This window comes from Balaenoptera borealis (genome assembly GCF_965194805.1).
Source record: "Balaenoptera borealis genome assembly, contig: HAP1_SCAFFOLD_1747, whole genome shotgun sequence".
Taxonomy (NCBI): domain Eukaryota; kingdom Metazoa; phylum Chordata; class Mammalia; order Artiodactyla; family Balaenopteridae; genus Balaenoptera; species Balaenoptera borealis.
In genome coordinates, this window is record NW_028122497.1 from 12,008 (window position 1) to 34,452 (window position 22,445).

Sequence of the window (22,445 nt, forward strand, 5' to 3'; positions counted from 1 at the left end):
GATGCCTCTCACTGGTCTACCAGAAGGCCAATGACTTGAACCATATTAGTTTATTTCCTTGTATAATTATCTTCACTGAATTGCATTTTAGGAATCATGCCCTTGGCTTTCATTAAACATCCTTGAAACAGTCACGCAAAGTTCACTGCTGCATTTGCACGAGAACTACTGTTGCAGACACGACCTATACGCTTCTGGAAAAGACTTCCTGAGTGTTTTTGTGAAGCACAAGTCTGCGGGATATTAATAAAAATTTCATTATGGGAAAAGTTGAGTGAGTTTGGAAAAAAACCCAGGTGTCTTACTTAAAGGTTATCTAAGAGGCTTTACTAACAAAAAGTACAGTGGGTCCTTAGAAAGAGGATAAACTGCAAGATTTCCCATTTTGTCGACCCTTAGAATCCTGTTTTGGTGGTGCAGCTCTTGGGATCAGTGCTCTGAGCACCCAGCAGAAGAGGCTCTGAATGCTTCGGGCTCAGTTAGTCAAGCACCGTGAGCTGCAACAGGGAACATACAGACAGGAGGCCAGGTAAGCAAGTGACAGGGGAGCCTGCAGGGGGATGAGCAGCGAATGGGCAGCTGGCTCTTCCGTGCACAGCGATCCTGGGTGCCTGGGGTCCCAAGAGGCTTTGCAACGTCCTGGCTGCATCAGATATTAACTTTGCTATTCATGGAGTTAGGGGTCCTAGCCTCAAATATATCCCTCAGTGACCCTCCTGTACAACAACACACAGAGTTAAAAGATTTTAAAAAATAATCCATTGTTAGGAAAAGGACACAGAGACATGTGCTGTGTTTACAGTTTCATGGGCGAGATGGGGAGGAATGCCACTCGCTCCGACAGCTCACTACCTAGGAAGACCACTGAGAGTCTCTCCCCTCCTCTCCCGCAGCTGGAGTCTCTCTCTTTCACTTCCTGACGTGTACACCCCGTCAACCCTCAAATTTCAGCCTCCGAAGCTCCGAGAAAGCCCCTTGGGGAATACTCTGCTCCTCCCTTTCACTGGGCAGAGCGACCAGCACAGGTGTGTGTGCAGACTGCCTGCCCTCCTATCCATGCAAGGTGCGTTATTTAGAGGCTAATGATTTCATTGTAAAGTGGGAAGTGAAATATGTTTCGCTAAAGCTTCCAAAGCGAGGGAGGAAGGAGGGAGGAAGAGGGTAGGTCAATGGGTAAATATGATTGCCTGATGGTCTGGGTCCAGCCATCTTCCTAAGGCTGTATCTTTAACTGGGAGGTACAGCAAGATGATCGATAGCACAAGCAACCTTAGGAGAACCACACCGGCCAGCCCGGATCAGCAGAGTCTGTGTGGTGAGATTTAAGGGGGTGCTTAGTTGGCCCTCCAGCTGTAAGTGTTTGCCAGATGACTTGTAACTTCACCACTGGAGCCAAATTCCTTTGACTCTTAGGGCTCTTTCTGCATTCAAGAGCCCTTGGAAATGAGAAATCCCTGAAATGGGTTGTCGCCTGCTGTCAGCTAACCCTGACGCTCAGGAGTAGAGTTGGGAGTAACGGGACGCCGTGTACCCGGGGTCCTTCCTGGGCGTGTGTAACTCTGAGGCTAAGACAGTGAGACTGGCAGTTTAAGAAGCACCTCCAGGACCATGTCGCCTACTGGCAGACGGAGTAAGGACCCTGCAAGGTGGACAGACATACCTCTTCTCTTATCATTTGAGGGTTTGAGAGAAGAGGCACCGGGAGTTTAGCCTGAGCCCTTCCCACAGGTCTAGAGGTGGGAAGAGAGAGGGATGGGCTTTGACCCTGGGCGGCTCCTCCCTCCAGGCCAAGACCCTGGAGGAGGTTGAGTTTGTATCTTCAGAGGGGATGGGGTGCCCAGGCAGGTGACTGAAGACTTTATCTCCGAAGGACCCAGCATTAGAGAGCTGAACAGCCCCAGACCCCGCGGGCCGGGAGAGCTTCTGGGCATCCTTCCGTGGGGTCCCATCACCTCCCTGCTGGAGGCAGACTGGGTACCAGGACCCTGCGGTGAAGCCGACTGGGGAGCAGCTTCCTCCAGCCTCTCCAAGCACAGACGTCAGCGGCGAGGCTCAGACTTGGTGGCTGTGCTCTGTCTCTGCACAGGCTTGTGTACGCGCAGCGGGGGACCCACGCAGGGGACCGGGGTGGGGAAGCACACAGGAGGCAAGTGCAGAGTGGCGGCAAGTGGCGGTGGTGATGCTGGGGCAGTGCGAGCGGACAGCGGCTCTCCTGGAGGCTCCACCCCTCGGCGGGCTGGCGTGGGACCTGGGAACGGACAGTGCACGTGGAGGGGCAGCTACTCAGGGCTGCCCTGCCGGGGGGGGGGGGGGGCGGGCGGTGCTGTCAGGCGGGGGCTGCCTTCAGGGTGGAGTTGTAGCAGAGAAGTGGGGTCACCCCTCTTGGAAGCTTTGAGAATGCGTATGAGGAGGGAGCTGCGAACGGAATCCGGAAAAGGTAAGGAGTGCCAGCTTGGTGGAGTTGGGTGCTGGCAGGACTGGCCTTGGAGTCGTGGGAGCGTTCCCAGGAACATCCAGGGGATCGCCACCGGGGCCCCAGTGGTCCCACAGGCCTCCTGAGGCTGGCTGTGCTGTGCTGAAGCCCACATCAAGGGCCCTGGGGATGGCAGCAGAGGCCAGCATGGTTGAGGGTCCCCCGCACCCACCTCATCTCTGCAGGGACCACAGAACTGCACGCACCGTGGGTGTTCTTCACCTGCTCACAAAAGAGCCGGGTCATTGCATGCAGCAGGAAAGGCTTGACGGGGGGTGACGGGAGGAAGGGCAGGAGCAGAGATTTTCCATCTTGATGGTTTTGTTCAAGGCCAGCCCAGAAGCAGCTGACGTTGGCTTCATTTATCCAAAGGGCACGGCGAGTGACCCTCTACAACCCAGGGATCCTGAAATATTTAGAAGCTCTAATGTTTGGGTGGGAAGAGAACCTCTTTTGGATGAGAAGCTCAATTATTGAGGAAGGGAGAGCTCCCGTTGTCTGGGGCGTAGGGGGGGCACCTTCCTGCTGCGTTGGCGGGGTGCCGGGCGCGGGGCACCCTGCCTGGGACACTTGCCCTGCTCTGTGGGTGAGGCCTCTCCCACAGTGCTGGGCTCTGGGGGACTTTTCTCGTGGCCAAACTCTTCGGGAAAGTGACACAACGGCCTATTTCTTCCAACAGCACCTCTGATTCAGCCTAGGGTATGGTTCGAGGTTGCATCTCTTGTAAAGCCCCCTTCAGCTGCTGTCAAGGGCTGGCACCGGAGTTCTTGAATTTAGGCTGATGTGGGTCCTGCTAGAGCCTGCTGTCCTCTGCACATGTCAACAAATGTGTATGCAGGTGTGGACCAGCTGGATCTCTCTCCTTCTCTGGGAAGCGTGGTTTTCAGCAGCGTCAGGCTGGGAAGACAGACATTTTTTCATGAACCCTGAAGTCCTGTGCAGGCAGTTGTCACACAGTGTTCCACCAGCGGCCCACGGCCGGCACAGAACACTGCAAAGCTCCATCTAGCACAAGTGACCACGGGGAACGGGTTGAGAATCCTGCTGCATTGTACACGTCTCCTAAGGGAAGAACATCAAGAAAGATGAGCTCGCCGCGGAATTGGCGAACTGTGTGGAAGGGGCGGGATCTGTAGAGCTCAGCAGCGGCGAGCTCCTGTCATGGCTTGGCCAGTTCGGGTCTCCCCCTGTCACTTATGAGGGTGCGGCGATGTTTTCCCAGATGTGGTCCCCGTGTACAAAACAAAGAATCGCTTTGCACAAAGCCAGAAGGGATACATTGAAAGAATTATCAGAAGAGAATAATACATAGGAAATGTTTGTGCTCGCATGCAAGGAAACTTTGGGGGGTATCTGTGGCTGCCAAAGTGACATCTGGCAGGATTAACTGGATCACCAGAGCCAAACAATGAGGACTGGGAAGGCAGCAATAACTGTGAGGCCTGGGCCCATGTGGGGGCAAGATTTTGAGAATGACCACTTAGGTGACAAAATGGGATTCCCACGAACCGCAGCTCTGGTTAGTTTCTGGTCTGGAGCCACATCCTCTCTCTGATGCAGACGTGGGAGGACGGAGCGGCAAGAGCTGCCCAGCTGCTCATCTGGGAAGTCATCCTCCAAGGGACTCTGTCCCTCGTTCTCCTCCCGTACCTGGAGGCGGCAGTCAGCGGGCAGCACCTCTCACAGCACCCCCACGTACACCTGCTCAGACCACCTGCTCAGAGCTACTCTTTTGCCCAGCCCAGCATACCTGTTCCACCTGTCTGAAGACCCGCCGCACGTTTCCTCGAAGCACACCCCAGAGCTCTTCGTCACTCCAGCCACGCCTCAGCAACTCCTCTATCAGTACCGGGTATATGGACACGTCCTCCAGCCCCTGTGGGAACCTGTGTGGCCGCCAGCCAGCCAGCTATTGGGCCTCAGACCTGTTCCCTGGTCCTGAGTCAGAACCAGAGCCCTATGTGTCCAGGGTCCACTGAACCCCAGCCCTGGTCAGATATGGAAAATGGAGACTTGGAGAGAGTAAATGATTCACTCCTGCTCTTCATCCTTCAAAGGAAGGCCCCAAGAGCGCCTCGACTATTCGTCAAAACTCATTGAATTGTACTGTTAAGATCTATGCCTTTCACTGAATGCAATTTTTGCCTCCATTTATAAAGAGAAGAAAAGCTTTTTAAGAACTGGGTTGACCCCCCTGCATGCACAGACCCAGCTGCAGGCAGAGACGATGGTCAGCCCAGCCCAGACCTTGCGAAGAGTCTGCTCAGAGGCCGTGGGTCTGCTGGCACTGGATGGGCGCAGATGCTGGGCAGATGAGCTCTGTGTGGTGTTTTAGACAAATATGATGACCTAGAGTAGGGCCAAGCAGACAGGAGAGCCCAGGAAGCAGACCCTGGGAGAGGGGAGATACCAGTTGGGCCAGCACACCTGAGGCTATGGTCAAGGCCATGAGGACCACAGTGTGGTGGGCACGGTGGCTGTGAAAGCCCCACTGCTGCCCAGCCAGCCCGAGACAAGCCATGGGGAAGCACTCACCGGCCAGCCCCGTCATAATCTCCGCCAATCCCGATGAACTTGCATCCAGTGACTGCCCTGATGTGGTCGAAGTGATCTGAAGAATGGGAAGTCAGCAGTGTGGGGCTTCCAGGGCAGGGGTGGGGGTGATGACTGGCCTCTGTTGATTCCCCTTTTTGCAGCCTGTAGGCCAAACAGTCCAGTTCCTTCGTGGCCTGGCACCGAGAGTACCAACTCGAGGGCCCTGAGGTTTGATCTGAAGTGATCCCAGCTGGCTCTAGACTGGACTTCAGATTTGGAGTGGACCCCAGAGCCCCCTGTTTGGGCCATTTCCCACCCACGATTCACCCTGCCTCCCAGTCTCCTTGAGAACCTGTGGGGGCTCCTTTCCCCGGGTGTGGAGGATGAGAGAGGAACAAGAGTACAACTGATGAAGACCCCAGAGACCTAAGGAGCTGTCCAGTCCCTTGGCCAGAGGTAGGGGCAGTGCGCTTTAGGAGCCCCTGCAGAGGCACAGATGGGCAGCACCCGGGCTCTGTGTCTGACAGCCTCCCTGCTACCCATCAGTACCGCAGTTTTGATTCCGTGGCTCCAGTTCCACATGGCACCAAGGTGCTGTGTACCGTCCGTTATTGGGTTTTTGGGAGCTGTACCTATTGCCAACAGGAGGGTCAAGCCACTGGGGCTCTTCTGAAGTCCTCCCCAAGTTTGGACCCAGCTTCAGCTCCAAATCAGAGTTTTCAGAGAGCCCAGGGTGAGGCTCACCTGCCACAGTAGGCACGTTGGCTAACGGGTTGCACTGCAGCACCCGCACGGACAAGGGCACCATCGCGATGCCACCGTTCTTCTTCTGCAGGGGCGGACCAGTGGACAGTCAGCTTGGCCCCCAGCACAGCCAGCTGCCTGTTCACTCTCTCGGCCCCTGTGAGGAAGGTGTTGAGGTCAGAGTCGTCTCCTCTCTGGGTTTGTGTGAATGGAGGAGCCGCAGCCCTGGTCTGGGTGGTGTCTTGGCCCTGGGTTTCCGGGTGTGGTGGAGTATCTTACCACCTAGACCCCCAGCTAGGGCTCAAGAGTTCAGGGGCTGTGGACCGTGGGTTTTGGGGGCAGAAGATACTTAACCTGGGGTTTGAGGAAATTGAGGGAGAAGAGGCTCAGGTTCAAGGGCTCCCGGTTTGAACCTCTTGCTTTAGGTTTGAGGGCCAGGGCAGTCTCTCACCAGAAGCTGCAGGATATCATCAGGATCATTCCGAGTGTTCTTGCACACACCCCGGGCAGCTGAGTGGGAGAAGATGACAGGTGCCTGTGACACTTCTAGGGCTCGCCGTGCCACAGCATCGAGACATGGGACAAGTCCACCATCATGCCCAGGCGGTTCATTTCTGCCACCACCTTCTGCAGGGACAGGATGGGGAGAGGGCATCAGGGCTGCATTTACCTTGTGTGCATTTATCTGGAGGGAACAGGCGGGGCTGTACATTCATGTGGGGCAGGGTATGGAACCCGGGTCCTTACCTCGCCCAAGCCGGTCAGCCGACTGACATTGCTGTAGAAGGGGTGGATCCCCTTTGCTGAGCTCTGTGCCCTGCAGGATGGCCAGGAGGCAGTCTGACTGGTGGCCATGACTTGGCTACAAGAGCCTAGAAAGAGGTTCTGTCGAACCGTCTACACCTGCAACTCCCTGGTGCAAGAGGAGGGACCCAAACTGGGCTGTGCCTGGCAGTAGGAGGGCCCTTCTGGGGATTCAGTCTTGTTCTGCGAACCTCCATTCCCCTCCCCACCCCAGGTTCAGGGCGGATCCCAGGGGTAAACTTGCTCCATTCCCCTCCCCACCCCAGGTTCAGGGCGGATCCCAGGGGTAAACTTGCTTTGGGCCCCAGCGTGATCTTGGGCAGATCCCTGCCTCACTGGGCCCTTACCATCTGCACTGCGCTCACCAGGGCGTGTTGCAGGTGTGGGTGAGTGTCACGTAGCGCACACCCAGCGCATAGAAGGTACGCAAGATGGAGAGGCTACTGTCCAGTGAGTGGCCGCCCTCCACACCAATGAGGCAAGCCAACTTCCGGGTATTGTTGAGAGCTGGGGGCAGGTAGGTCAGATGATCATTTTCAGAGGCAGGGGTAGCTTACTGAAGTCCCTAGCACCTACCACCACCAGTCTGTTTACCTTTTTTTTTTTTTTGGTCGTGCCACGCAGCATGAGGGCTCTTAGTTCCCCCACCGGGGATCAAACCCGAGCCCCCTGCAGTGGAAGCGTAGAGTCTTAACCTCTGGACTACCAGGGAAGTCCCCCGTCTACCTTTAAGTGAGGTCACAAGCTCCAGCTCAGAATAGGAGGCACACATGAGGCGGATGAGGTCAATTTGATCCGGGGTGAGGCGCACAGCATCCCGTTCGTGGGTCTGGCATGGGACGTAGGCTGACCAGAACTGAGGGAAGGCCAGGGCTCGGTTTGGGCTTTGGAACTCCTTGGGCTTCTCATAGCCTCCTCAGCTGGCACAGCACTCACTGTGCCCAGAAGTCACATGGAATGCATTGCTTTTTCTGTGGTACTTGGATGCCCGTCAGGTTGGCTCACTGTGACCCCTGTAGCCCCCAGCATCCATGGCATGGCACTTTCTAGGCCACTATGGTAACTTAGTTCCAGTGTGACTCACCTGTGGTCTCTGAGGCCCCCAAACTGCCCCACATTCCCCAGCAGCCATGGTGGCACCTTGTGTGTCCCTTTGGTACCTGGGCACCCACGAGACCGTCTTTCAGCCTGTCCAAGCTGGTCTGGCCATGGCTGAAATTGCACAGATAAACATCCTGGAGCCCATTGTGGTAAAACTGCCTCAGGACCCAGGGGCATGTCGTTGTGGCTGGAGGGAGGTCAAGGCAAATGGGTGGGCTCCTTAGGTCTTGGGATCAGGCAGGACACATTGCCTGGCCTGGGCCAGCCAGGGGGTCCCCCACCTCACACTGTCACACAGACTATACTAGGAGCAGCTGAGGCCTGGGCTGAGGGGTTCCCAACCAGGGAGGGGATGACAGAGAAGGGGGAGGGCATCCATAAATGATGGAGAGGACATCCAGGGGTGGTGTGAGGGAGCCTCCCCACTAGCTCTGCATGCTCCGGACCTCCTCCCCTGCCCAGGGCCAGGCTAGGCCCCCACCGGCCCCCACCAGCCCGCACACACTGCAGCCCCCTGTCCACAAGCGGGAAGTCCCGCCTCAGGGCCCGCGTGCGCTCCCGCGGACTCGGGGTGCTGGAGGTGCCCGGCGTGGTCTGGACACGGGTTCCCGGCCGCAGCAGCAGACGCAGCAGCAGCAGCAGCAGACAGCAGAGGCCGCTGGCTGAGTGCGCGGGGACCTTCGAGGCCCCCGGGCCGCAAGCTGCGCAGGGCCAGGCGGGTGGGCAGAGGCGGGTGTGAGAGGGGCGGGCGATGGGGTTGTGCCCGTCCACACAGGCCACCCAGCGGCGCGGCCTCACGAGGGGGGCGGGGTGAGGGAGGGGATACAGAGTCACAGGGCCCTGCGAGCCGTGTGTGCGGAGAGCCGCGATCCGCGAAGCCCGGCAGCCCCGGGGCGGCACTGCCCTCCCGCCCCCTGCTCCGAGGCAGCTCCCGCGGGCTAAGCTGGCCTCTGCTGAGAGCCCACTCGCCTCCCGTCGCGGCTTCCCTCCGCCCCTGCGCCTCTTCCCACTCCCACTGCTCCGAGGGGGCGCCCTAGGCTGCTCTCCCCCGCCTCTAACCTTCCTGGCCAAGCTGGGCCGCTTCTCTCAGAGGGCCACCTTCAGCCCGAGGCCTCCCGGGAGCACACCGCGTCCCCATCTGCCTGCAGCCGGCCCCGCCCACTCCGAGGGCTGCGTGCCAGTGTCTCTGCGGCCACAGGTGCTCTGGGCTCCCGGTTTCCCGGTACGGGGCCATGTGGGCTGGTGTGGGGGAAGAGAGAGTTTCTGGAAATGGGGGGGGGGAACCTTGTGAGCTCTGGATTCAGGAAGGGGCCCTCTGCCCCCGACCTTCTCTCTCCACCTACTTGACTCCCCAACCTGCATGACCATTCTCTGGGGACTTCAACCAGCACCCGGGAACTCTCAGGAACCCCCCACACACACACACTTCTGGCAGCCAGCCTCAGGAAAGAGCGCCCTCAGGAGCTGCTACACCTCCCCAGGGCCTGAAGAGAGGGACTTTTGGGATGTGAACTGAACACCTTCTGGGGAGAGTCAACGACCCTTTTCCTCAGCAGAGCAGGAACCCAGTCAGTAGGCTATTTGAGTGGAAGGAAATGAAGTCATTTCCATGGCAGCAGAGCCCCCATCGCAGCAACCTTCCTCCCAGGGCTGCTGGCCGACCTTCTGGCCAGGATCCCTCCTACCTCAGCATGGAAGGCCTGGCCTCGTGAAGAAGTATAGGTTCTGAGAAAAGACCTGGCACCTGGGTTCTGCTGCTACACTTGCCTTATCTCGAGGCCCTTGTGACTCTAGCTTTCCCAGAAACCTCAAGGGCTAAGTGCCTGTGCTTGCTCAGAGGCCGCACGCCACTCCCCATTTCCAGCCTCAGGCCCTCCCCCTAGCTGCCTCCTCTGGGGACCCCCTCCCTCCAACACACACACACACACACACACACACACACACACACACACACACACACACACACACACACACACAGAGGGGATGTGCCTTCTCACAGAAGCTCAACCACTGAGATGCTTTAGGGACTGTGCCCAAACTCCTTCATCCCCAGCCTCTCCAGTTTTTGCTCTGATCCCTGGCACCCCCTGGAGCTGTTCCGCCTTTGGAACCTTTCCTGGGTAGCAGGAGTGCCTAGCACAGGGGTAGTGACCTAAGTGTGAGCACTGGCGACCCTAGAAGTCTGTTACAGAAAAACATTGAGCAGTAAGGGACCCCCCTGGGGACAGAAAGGGCTGGGAATAAAGGAGCATGTGAACCTCGGGGCAGGGTGCGTGCTGCTTGACTCTCCATCCTGTTCTTGCTTCAGGGAGCAGGTCTTCCTGGGTCTCTCTATCCTGCCTCCTGAGACCCCAGGCAGGAGGCTCTTTGGGAAGCCACAGATTGCTGCTTCCAGTTTCAAAAAACCCAGCTCCCCCCTGGTTTGTGGTGGTGGCCGCTGACACTGGCTCAGAGCAGGAGCCCATGTGGTAGCCTGCTAAGGCTTCTCTGCACCCTGTCTCTGCTCCTGCATTCTTCTCGGCTCGCAGAGTGCAGACTTTTCTGTCTTCAGCTGACAAAGGGGCCCCTGAGGATTGAGCAGAGGAACGTCACGTTTTCTTCCAGGCCAGCTTCAGCCCTGGGATGTTCAGGGCAGACTGTCATTTCAAACCTCAGTTTCTGAGGCTCCTTGCTTTTGGCCATTTAGTGTGGCAGGAGGCTCCTGGCTGAGGAAGGCTCAAACAGAACGACGCAGGTTGTGATCTGTGGCAGTGGGCAGTGGGGGGACGGGGTGGGTCACTGCAGGAAGAGGCATTCGCTGCCTTAGGCAGTTAAACCATTGCCCTCTCTTCAGAGTGCCTCAGCCAGCAAGATGCTGTGGGGTCTACCTCCTGGCACCATGCTCCAATCGCCGGATTTTGGGTCTGGGGCAACCCAGGTCTTCGTCTGACTCTTCCGGAGCGCACTTTCTCTTGGGAGCATGTCTAGGGACTGGCTTCTCTGCTTCCACCTTTGCTGGCGTGGCCAAAGGAACTGCTGCTACAAAGAAAATCAGAACTGATCAGTCACTTCTGCTGTACACAGTCTCCTGCCAGAATTTCCCTCTCTCATGTCTCTCCCAGTTTCTGGCTGAAGACCTTTAATCGACTTGACATCCAAAACACAGCCTTGGCCCATCACCTCTATGAGTCCCTAGGGAAGGGACACTGGCTGCAAAAGCAATTCCTAGAGCCTACGGCTGCAACACATGAGCAAGTCTCTTCACCGTTTCCAGGGTAAACAGTAGAACCCGAAAGTCATTGCAACCATGAGCCTCTCCATCTCTCCCTTCCACAACAGAGAAAACATTTCTTGCAGTCTGTCACTTCTGAGGCTTTAATGGAAATGTCTTTCAAGTTTTGGAAAAAAATAATCTAATATAAATTGGTGAAGAACCCCTCCCACCTTGGCAACCCCTCTTGGGCCCCATTTATACTGCCTGTTTCCACCACACTGAACTCTAGCCCTCTGATACTTTTATGTAGATTAGAACAAGGCCGAATACTGAGGCAGAGTGATCAGGAGACTGAGAACCGCGTTCTGGGTACCAAGTCTAGGCTCACATCAACCCAGCCTCCTGGGACACCATCTCCTCAGCCCTCCAGTCTCATTAGCACTTCGACAGCCCTCTTGGTTCTTCCGGTCTTCCCATCAATATGGCACCACCCTCTCCCCTAGAAGTAAAAATCATTATAATTCTCCCTCTCTCCACCGTGAAAGGATGAGATAAAGGCTCAGCAGCAGCCCCCGTGAAACACATGGTCACCACTGTGAAGAGGTGTTACTAAGACGATTTGGTCCGACTCAGAGAAGGAAAGAGACAACTCTGCCCTTAGGCTGATCAGGCCCACAGGAGGGAACCACACTGTGGGCAGCCTTTGAGAGAGTGGCAATGCGAGAGAACCTTCTTTAGGAGGGGACTCCCTGTTGCCGACCTTGAGCAAGTAAGGATGGGACATTGGTTTACTGGGGCTGTTGCAGAGGGGATGTGCCCAGAGGTTGGGCCACCCTGCTTGAGAATCAAAGCACCTTCTAGTCCGAAGCTGCTTGAATGCTCCAATCGCCGGAGTTTGGGTCTGGGGCAACCCAGGTCTTCGTCTGACTCTTCCAGAGCGCGCTTTCTCTTGGGAGCACGTCTGGGGACTGGCTTCTCTGCTTCCACCGTTGCTGGCGTGGCCAAAGGAACATCCCCGTAGGCCCGGTAGCCACCAACCAGGCAGTATGTCTCCCCATGCCAGCCCAACTGCGTTTCTCCACACCCTCGGTAGGGGACATGGTACTGACCAGGGGTAGGAGGAGAAACGGGAGCCACTGCTGCTGCAAAGAAAATCAGAACTGATCAGTCACTTCTGCTGTACACAGTCTCCTGCCAGAATTTCCCTCTCTCATGTCTCTCCCAGTTTCTGGCTGAAGACCTTTAATCGACTTGACATCCAAAACACAGCCTTGGCCCATCACCTCTATGAGTCCCTAGGGAAGGGACACTGGCTGCAAAAGCAATTCCTAGAGCCTACGGCTGCAGCACATGAGCAAGTCTCTTCACCGTTTCCAGGGAAAACAGTAGAACCCGAAAGTCATTGCAATCATGAGCCTCTCCATCTCTCCCTTCCACAACAGAGAAAACATTTCTTGCAGTCTGTCACTTCTGAGGCTTTAATGGAAATGTCTTTCAAGTTTTGGAAAAAAATAATCTAATGTAAATTGGTGAAGAACCCCTCCCACCTTGGCAACCCCTCTTGGGCCCCATTTATACTGCCTGTTTCCACCACACTGAACTCTAGCCCTCTGATACTTTTATGTAGATTAGAACAAGGCCAAGTACTGAGGCAGAGTGATCAGGAGACTGAGAACCGCGTTCTGGGTACCAAGTCTAGGCTCACATCAACCCAGCCTCCTGGGACACCATCTCCTCAGCCCCCCAGTCTCATTAGCACTTCAACATCCCTCTTGGTGCTTCCAGTCTTCCCATCAATATGGTACCACCCTCTCCCCTAGTACTCAGCAGCTCAGGATGGGATGTGTCTGAGGGCACCGATATAGATGTCTCCATGACAGCACAGAGGTGCCTGGGTTTGAAGGTGTGTTTCAGGAGTGGCCCTCTTCCTCAAACTGCTCCATTTACCATTTGCCAACAAAAATGCACTTGTCTTTTGCTAAGAGGCCAATCAGGAAAGGGTCTGAATGGAAGCATCCTGTAGCCCAAAGGGGAAGCTACATTTATAAAGATCAGGACCATCCTGCACACTTGTCCAGGGATGACCTTTCACTTGTCCTCAGCAGTGAGCACTGTGGGTCCCTGAAGGTGTCCCAGGTCACTGGTATTACTTACAGCTGGGAACGCGCTCAGGTATACGTAGTGGGCAAACCCCACAGGAACATGAGGCAGCCAGGTGAGATTGTGTGTACACCATGCCTCCGGGCGGTCTCGGTGTACCTGCCGCACTGCCCACCCATGGAACAGAGCACAGGTCTGAGTTAATATAGACGATCCAGTCACACATTCTCACTCAGACAACCAAAGAGATTGGTATCTGGTGGAGAACTGTCAGGGAAGTTTCTCTGAGGGCAGCACGTTGGCAGTTACGCGGCCATGGAAACTGTTAGAAGGCCGGTGAGGTCATCACTACCCAGTGAGGTCATGATAAGGAACGTGTGACTTGGGGGTCAGGCTTCAGGAGGAGGGGCAGTTTTGTGGAGGAGATCAGGGGGGAGGCAGAGGTACTCTACCTGGCCCCTCACACCTGGGCCTCCCCACCCATGCCCTAGTCTAGCAGACACCCCACGTGGGGCGTGCCGGTGGGCTGGCACAGCCCCAGGGGCCCCAGGAGGGCAAGAGAGACCCACTTTCTGAGATTGCCAGTGACACACCCATAGTCCGGATATTATCCGTAACGATTACTAAGGTTGTTTATCTCCCTCCACTTTTACTAAGAAAAGGAGTAATTGAAGACTCTAAGTCATTTTTACTGAGGTTCTTTGTTTTTTTTTTTTTCTTCAAAATACTAAATGTAAAGTCTGCAGGGCGTATATAGGTGTTCAACTTTTTTCCAGATTTTATGTTTTTGGTGTTTTGTAAAAAATTTTTATTATTTATTTATTATGTTTATTTTTGGCTGTGTTGGGTCTTCGTTTCTGTGTGAGGGCTTTCTCCAGTTGCGGCGAGTGGGGGCCACTCTTCATCGCGGTGCGCGGGCCTGTCACTATCGCGGCCTCTCTTGTTGCGGAGCAGAGGCTCCAGACGCTCAGGCTCAGTAGTTGTGGCTCACGGGCCCAGTTGCTCCGCGGCATGTGGGATTTTCCCAGACCAGGGCTCGAACCCGTGTCCCCTGCATTGGCAGGCAGATTCTCAACCACTGCGCCACCAGGGAAGCCCCTTTACTGAGGTTCTTAATACCTTCCTCACAAGGGTGGACAAAACTCTCAGCTTTTTGTATTGAGTGCAGATGTCTCTATTCTTGCCCATTTCAGAGTCCTCCTCACTCAAAATCTAGGTTTTGTCGATCTTTAGTACCCTGTCTCTCATCTTATCTCAGATTATTCTGTGGTAAGATGGTGCAAACTATGTATTTACTAACTGGAGAGAATTCAAGTCCCCGGAGCTGTTGTAGCTCAAAATTCTGTTTTTTGTTTTTTTGTTTTTTTTTTCAAAATTCTGTTTTAAGTGGAGTCATTTTCTGTGCTTTCCTTTCATGCTGTCTGCAAAATGCCTGTTTCTGTCCTCCTTGAGATCCAGGTTTACAGCGCTCTCCTTTTTCTCATTCTGGGGTCTCTATGTTTGTGGCATCTCTGAGGGCCCATGTTCTGTTGAGGCTGAATTTGATACCCGGGGGGTCGGGGCGGGGAAAGCAACTTCCAGATGGGTCAGCCTAGAAAAGGATCCCCCATTGTGTAGAAATTTAAAAACAGGCAAAATACCTGTCCTATCAGACACTATGATTTGCCCCCTCTGTCTGACGCAGCCCAGGGCTTCGTCATTTAATTCACACCTATCTACTGTGAAGGCCCAGCCAACAAGATCATTTTGGAGCCCTGAGTGGGTGCCCAGAATGGATGGGAGGGCTGAGGTAACCAGAACTCTGCCTTTTTTATGGACAGGTGTTAGGGCATCTTCTTTTCAAAGTGACACATTCCCAACCCATCCAACTCACGTAGAGGAACAAAACCACTGTCACCAGCCAAAGGGAGAAAAACATGGGGCTGCAGAGGAGAGGGATCTTGTGGGGACTCTTGTATTATTCATCCACGTGCAAGTATGAGCTCCAGATTTGATAAGACATGCAGTCTGATCAAAAGTCATGCAATTAATGATTTCTTTCAAAAATCAAAGAACTCTTTGATTCTTCATTTTAATGTAACTTTGACCTCTTTTCTTTCCATGTCATAAAAGAGGCCTTGACTAAGCTAAACATGCTCTCTCTCCGTGCCTGCAATGTATCAGAAAGCATCGTCAGTTACTTTCACAGGCAGTGGAGAACTCCTTAATTTTTCTCTGACGACAAGAGCTCCCTTTGAGCCTGGGCCAGAGGTGAGCAAGATTCTGATTCTGGAAAGATGTAGAAAAATGAAGTTCCTTTTGCCAGAGGTTCTGGGTGAGCATTGTTGATGTATGACTGTTAGCAGTCTTACCCTCCTCCCACCTATTCTTCCTTTTCTGCATGGTGGACTGTCCTTTAGTTTTGGGGGTACAGTATTGGGGGAAAAAAGGAAGGGGAGGCTAGAGGTAAGTAGGCTAGTGGCGGGGATTTTGTGCACGAATATTTGAAGAAGGAAGTGTGGGAGCAAGTGCTGTGGTAAGACGGGAAAGGGAGAATTTAAAAAAAAAAATCTGTGATCCATAAATCCCCTTCAAAGACTCTAAGCAAAGTACTTAAATTATTTTACAATTACTTTTTGGTTACTACTCTGCAGTATAAAAAACAATAAGTTCACTTTTTATCGTATCCCTATGTCATTAGCATCATTTTAAAGACGTGTCTTAACGGCTGTATCGTGTACCATCCTTTATTTAACCAGCTCCCTTTTTTGGACAGTTAATTCAGTTATTTTGTTGTTTATAAATATATATATATATATATATATATATATATATATATATATATATATATATATATATATATATGATGGATATTTTTGTTTGTAATTCTGATTATGTCATTTTGTCAGTCAGGATAACTGATGGTAGCTGTACTAACAAACAACCTAAAATCTCAGTGGCTTAGCAGGTGTTGACTGAAAAAAATGCACAACTAAAAGTTGAGAATCATCTTTTTTTTGGTGGACTTGCTGAGGACTTAAGCCCGGGAGGCAGTGTCAGATCGCTCTGAGAGATTGCACTGAAGAGGGAAGGGAGGAACCAGGACATATAGGAGTTTTGCAAAAACAAAACAAAACAAAACATTAAACCCCCAAACAACCAGGTAGTCGGAACATCAAAAGATTACTGTTAATTAAAGAAAAACCAGACATCTCAAGTTAATGAATTTAGCATTTTTCTATGTACGGGAAGAGGCAGGAGTCTGGGCTCATTGGAATCCTTCCTTTGATGTGCATTTGAACTATCTAGAGCCAGCATCCTGCTTTTCTCCATCCTGAATCCCCTCCGGGTGCACCATCGGGGATGGCTGCCATGGCTGATGATGGCTTGATGGCTGCAACACTCTGTTGACTGATAGGGCAGGCGACATTCTTCATCCATACAGGTTCAAGTCTTCTTTCTTGCTCGATTTACTGGCTAGGGTTGGAGTGGGAGACTCTGTTCTTTGCAGATGTGAGGGACTCAGGGTCCTTCAACATTGTGGCGTCACCTTCCTCAGGTCCTCAGAGCCCCGGCGCTGGAAGAAGGGAGCTTGGAGAAGGCACGCACGCTCTTGGCCTCTTCTGCCCAGAGAGGACAGAGCCACTTCTGCGCATGGTCCACTGGTCAGGGCTCGTCCCAGGGCCCCACCCAGAGGCAAGGGGGCTGTCGAAGGGAATCTGGATGCAGCAAAGAGAAAGGGCCAATGGGTATTGATTAACAACTAGCCAAGGTCCTACCTACCTACCAATTCACTGTCAGATCTTTAGAATACAAAGGGTTACATTCCCGCAATCCTCCTCTAATTCGAGACAATTCTCCATTCATATTCTCTTTTGCTTAGAGCAACCTTGAGCTGGGTCTTCCCAGGCTCTTCTTTCTACCCCTACAGGCTGTGGTCTCCTCGGAAGCTTTGGTGGGATGCAGGCAGCATCTGGGAGAAGGCGCCTCGGAACTCACGTGCCCGCGTTGCCCAGGACCCCAATTCCTTCCACCTCTCGGATGCTGCTTTCTTTTCCCAGGGACAGAGCCAAGCTGTAATTGACTCCTTGGGTATTTCAAAGTCCCTGATCCCAAGACTGAAGGATGACTCCCTGCTGTTGTGAAAGGTTACCAAATTATCAGGACCTCTGGTTGGGAGGGACAGTGGGAAGAGGGGAGGTGGTGTCAGGGGAAAGGCACTGACATTTCAAACTCAGCTGGCGACTCCAGCCCTTGGTAATGGCTTTAGTAACTTCCCAGCTGATCCCTGTGATTGAGCATCAGGACCATTGAATGCTAATTGAGTTGAAAAGCTTCCCCCTCATGTGCTAAAACTCTCAGGCAGTAAAAGGCTTCTGACCATGTCTGGAGTTGCGTGCTGGGGACAATGTGGTGGGTTGCCTCTGTCTACACTTAACTGCTGTTCGTCTTCCCGGCTTGACGGGGTAGGGTTGCTGTACATACACAGACTTTAAAATTATTTTTAACTTATTTTTTTAAACTGAAGAATGGTTGATTTACATTGTTGGTGGTTTCCGGTGTACAGCAAAGTGATTCAGTTATGCATACACACATACATACGTATACATACATACATACATATATATTCTTTTCCAGATTCTTTTTCATTATCGTTTATTGCAAGATATTGAGTAATATTGAGCACAGTAATACTGTGCTCTACAGTAGGACCCTGTTGTTCATCTATTTTACATATATCATATATCTGTGTGTCTCTGTTAATCCCACACTCCTAATTTATCCCTCCCCTCACCCTTTCCCCTTCGGTAACCGAAATTTTGTTTTCTGTGTCTGTGGGTCTATTTCTCAAACAGACTTTTTTTTTCTTTTTTTTTTTTTTTAAGCAGATTGCACCTTGCTGTGGCTGGATCAATACTCTGGAGTAAGCTGTTTGCCCTCAAAACTGCTGGGGCCGCAGCCATGGAGCTGCAGGATCCCAACGGGGTCCTGACGTCCATCTGCTCTGTTTTTTTCAGGTGCGCTGAATCGACAGTCCTGAGTTTTGAAGTTTTCCTGGAGGGGACGTGAGGGGATTTCTCCAGGATCGATGGGACTCCTTTTGTGGTGCTTCAGTGCTTCCACCATGAAGCGCTCATTTCCCTATGCACGTCCCCCCGCCCCACCCCACTGTTTCCTTTACTCTCTCTCCTCCCACCCCCAATTCCCAGAAGAAGATCTAGGAATCAGGTCCAAACATAAGATCTTTGGAGAATCCTTGCGTGTGTTTTTTTAAATTTTTATTGGAGTATAGTTGATTTACAATGTTGTGTTAGTTCCGGGTGTACAGCAAAGTGAAGCAGTTATACATATACATATAATCCACTCTTTTTTAGACTCTTTTCCCATACAGGTCATTACAGAGTACTGAGTAGAGTTCCCTGTGCTATACAGTAGGTCCTGATTAGTCATCTAGTTTATAGGTAGTGTTGTGTATATGTCAATCCCAATCTCCCAATTTATCCCTCTCCCCTCCCCACTTTCCCCCCCTGGTAACCATAAGTTTGTTTTCTACACCTGTGACTCTATTTCGAATCCTTGTGTTTTACTCTCGTCCTGAAACTAGATAAAGCCTAGTCATCAATCAACAGGTGAGGAAGTAGAGCCAGGCATTGGTTGAGTGTTGATGTTTCTGGTACAAGCTGACTCTCCGCTCATCATCCCACACCTTCATCAGCCATCATCCTGCTGTCTGTCACCTCCTCTTCTCTGAAGAAGGCCCGGGCCATCTTTTGAAAATACAAAGTCCAGCATTGAGACCCTCCCAACTGAGAGAGCAGGAAGGGCCAGGGCTGCTGAGGTGTGCTCCCTGAACCCCACTCAGGGGATCTGTGTTGTTCCCACCTGGGTGTATTGTGTGGACCCCCTAAAATTCCTCCAAACCTCTGCCTCTGCGCTTCCAGATTGCCCCTGAAAGAAATGAACAATAATCATAATACCCACCACGTACTGACCGCTGGTCTCTTGAGGGCTGCCTTGCCATTGGACAACATTTGTTGAGCTCCTACTGTTTGCCAGACAGCGGGTACATGCTTTATGTGTGTTTAGCCCTTCTGACAACACTGTGATTTAGGACCTGTTAATATGTCTATTTTGCTGAAATGGAAACTGAGGTTCAGAGTGGTTAAATAACAAGGAAAAGTCCATGTTTTTACCCCCTACACTAATATATATGTATATTTGTGTATATATATTCTATATATGTATATTTAACATGTATATGATGTTGACTGAAAAAAATGCACAACCTCAAAGTTGAGAAATATGTTTTATTGGGTGGGCAAGACTGAGGACTTAAGCCTGGGACACAGCCTCTCAGCTCTCTCTGAGGGACTGATCCAAAAAGGAGAGGGAGGAGCCATCAACTATAGGAGTTTTTGCAACAAAGACCAGGTAATCGGAACATGGAAAGATTCCTGTTAATTAAAGAAAACCAGACATCTCGAGTTAATGACTTTTTAGTGTTTTTCTGTGTATGGGAAGATGCAAAAGTCTGGGCTCACTGAAATCCTTCCTTTGATATGCACCTCAGCTATGTGGGCCAGTATCCTGTGCTTTCTCATCCTGAGTTCCCTCGGTGTGCACCATCAGGGGAGGCTGTGGCAGTTGACTGCTAGATGGTGGGCATCCTGTTTCCATCCTGAGTTTCCTCAGGGTTCACTCTTGGGGCGGCTATAATGTGATGGCTTGATGGCTGCAACATCCTTTGTTTACTGATATGGCAGGCAACATTTTTTCATTGACAATTATATATATACAATCGACACTGTTCGTGTTACATATATTATCTATTTTACGTACTACGCGTTTTTTAGACTCTTTGCAAAAAACCTTGCAAGGTAGGTGTTATTCTTTACATTTTGTGAAAAAGAAATTAAAGCCTCTAACAGGCTGAGAAATTTGTCAGGTCACTACATCACGATTAACAAGTCAGTGAACAAGATTTTGAATCCAAGTAATCCTTTTGTGAAAACAAATCCCCCCCAAAAACAAAGAAACTATGTTCTTTCCATGCTCCAAAATATATTTTGGTCAAGTGACTTAAGAAACTCTCCCTTAAGCTTGTCTAAAGCAGAAAATAAGACAACAATGCTTTACTGGAAATTATCAAAAGGCAGGATCAAGCAGGAATAATGAAAGGGAGCCTGAGGTTTCGGGTGATGAACCCACTGGCTAAATAGGCCCCTGGAAACAGACCCACTTTTTTTTTTTTTAATTAATTTGTATATTTGTTTATTGACTGTTTTCCTCCAATAGAATGTAATTTTTTTTTTTAACATCTTTATTGGAGTATAATTGCTTTACAGTGGTGTTAGTTTCTGCTTTATAACAAAGTGAATCAGCTCTACATATACATATATCCCCATATCTCCTCCCTCTTGCTAGCTCATGATTTAGGACCCACGCACAGGAGAATTCAGGCTGCATTAATAGAAAAATATGACTTGCAGCCCTGGAGATGTGGCTTCAGAGGAAATGATGACTTAATGCTTGTGATCTGTAAGAATGTTGGTGTTTTGGGTCAAGTAACCTATGCATTTTCTCAAGGGAGGTAGGTTTGGGGAAAAAAGGCAATAATTAAACTGAACATACCAACAAGGAAAAAATAATTTAACTGTTACGATGACTCATTTAGTTGGCAGCTTCAGGTAATGAGGTGCTCTGGATTAATTTTCCTGAGAGCAGAAACATATCCCTTTAAATGATGAAGCATGTTATCTTCATCAATCTTTGAAGAAAATATTTCCAAGGTACATTTTATATTCTCTTTTGTCAGTAGTATTCTTGACAATTTTTAGGACTAGAGACATAGTTTTGTTTTTGTTTTCAAAGAGTTTAAAGAACGATTTGATCTTTGAAAATCATGTTACATCGTTGGTCCCCAGTGTTTTCATCTACAGTATGTGAACTTTGGGTTAGATGATCATCAAGGTTCCTTCCATCTCTAATATTCTCTAAGTAAAGGGCTCTTGTGCACAATAAAATTTAAAACATAAGAATCATCGAGGGGGCTTGTTAAAAATGCAGATTCTTAGGTATCATTGTTGGAGGTTCTGATTCAGTTGGTTTGAGTGAGGCAAGAGAACCTGTATCATAAATGGGTGCATACCCATGGCCATTTTGATGACCTCATTTTGAGAAACTGATTCTCTTTCCAGCCTCAGATAACAGATGTCATAACCATTTTTGGCCACCAGGGTACCGTTGCTGCCCTGCCCTCAGTGGTGTGAAGTTGTAAGGGGCTGACCAGACCCAGAGGCCTGTGCTTTGATAGTTTGCTTCTGATCCCATCCTCAGTATTAACTGTCACTTAGTTAATGTAGCTGCTGAGGAAAACCAGATAATCGAGCTTAAAATTAGGTGCCCTGCATTTGTACCTATGAGTCATTAAGTTTTCATCTCAGGCTGGGTAGGGGCGAGGGGAGGACTTCCATTTTCTCCTGTAGTCTAAAGTGCATAAATGAGTCACGGCTATCTTAGACCCTGTTTGGAGGTCTCTTACTCTTCGTTCGTGTTCTTTGTCATCCTAAGAGTCAAGTTTCTGGAAGGGCGACATCAGGATAAGTGGCAGATTTCTGTGTAAATATGTTAACATTTCATAGTGAGGTTTGGGGTCAGGGCTGTCCCTGACTTCTCTTTTAAATTTCTTTATTTTTTAAACAGTTGTACTGATGTATAATTCACATGCCATACAATTGACTCTTTTGAAGTATATGCAATTCAGTGGTTTTTAGTAAAATCTGTGAATTTATAGAGTTGTATGCACCTATCATGTAATCTAATTTTTGAACATTTCCATCACCCTCCAAAAGAAACCTTGTGCCTATTTGGAATCACTCTCATTCCCACCCCCAGACCCATTCAACCGATAATTTACTTCTTACCTCTATAGATTTGCCTTTTGTAGACATTTCATATAAATGGGCTCATACCGTATGTGGTCTCTTGTGTCTAGCTTCTTTTATCTAGCGTAATGTTTTTGAGGTTATGCAGTAGCATGTATCATATTGCCAAAGAATATTCTATAGTATGGATATACTACATTTTATTTATCCATCCACCAATTAATGGACATTTGGTTTGTTTCCACGTTTTCGCCGCTCTGGCTGATGTGTGCATGTAGTTTTAATTTCACTTGGGTGGTTACCTAGGGGTAATTAGCTGGGTCATATGATGAATCAGTGTTTCAAAGTAGCAGTTTCGAATTTGACAATTCCACCAGCAATGCATGAGGATTTCAGTTTCTCCGTATCCTTGCCAACGCTTGTTATTATTGGATACAAGTCCTTTACTGGATATATGATTTTCAAATATTTTTTCCTAGTTCATGGCACGTCTTTACTTTTTTAATGGTGTCTTTTGAAATGCATTATTTTTTATCTGAATGAAGCCCAGCTTATTTTTTTCTTTTATCAATATACTTTTTGGTGTCATAGCTAAGAAATCTTCGCCTGACCCAACATCAGTGTCTTGATG

At 50.7% G+C, this 22,445-nt stretch overlaps 1 long non-coding RNA gene and 1 pseudogene across 7 annotated transcripts; one reads left to right on the top strand and one right to left on the bottom strand.

The window, feature by feature from the left end:
- Positions 1–311: 311 nt before the first annotated feature.
- On the top strand, positions 312–21,905 carry LOC309622182. 6 transcript variants are annotated; one of them, XR_014240582.1, is made up of 7 exons: positions 312–529; positions 894–1,025; positions 1,871–2,092; positions 16,239–16,678; positions 16,861–17,077; positions 17,819–18,035; positions 18,535–21,905. It is a non-coding gene; the product is annotated as an uncharacterized lncRNA (long non-coding RNA). The 6 variants fall into 6 exon arrangements; XR_014240583.1 differs by having other exon boundaries at positions 16,239–16,374; positions 16,489–17,077; XR_014240579.1 differs by having other exon boundaries at positions 894–1,063; positions 16,239–17,077.
- Positions 3,199–8,405, bottom strand: LOC309622186 (dipeptidase 2-like; annotated as a pseudogene). The gene is made up of 9 exons: positions 8,163–8,405; positions 7,717–7,844; positions 7,283–7,412; positions 6,922–7,063; positions 6,500–6,569; positions 6,204–6,379; positions 5,753–5,837; positions 5,009–5,084; positions 3,199–4,359 (listed from the first exon to the last, which is right to left on the bottom strand). The product of its transcript is annotated as a dipeptidase 2-like (transcript).
- Positions 21,906–22,445: the final 540 nt, after the last annotated feature.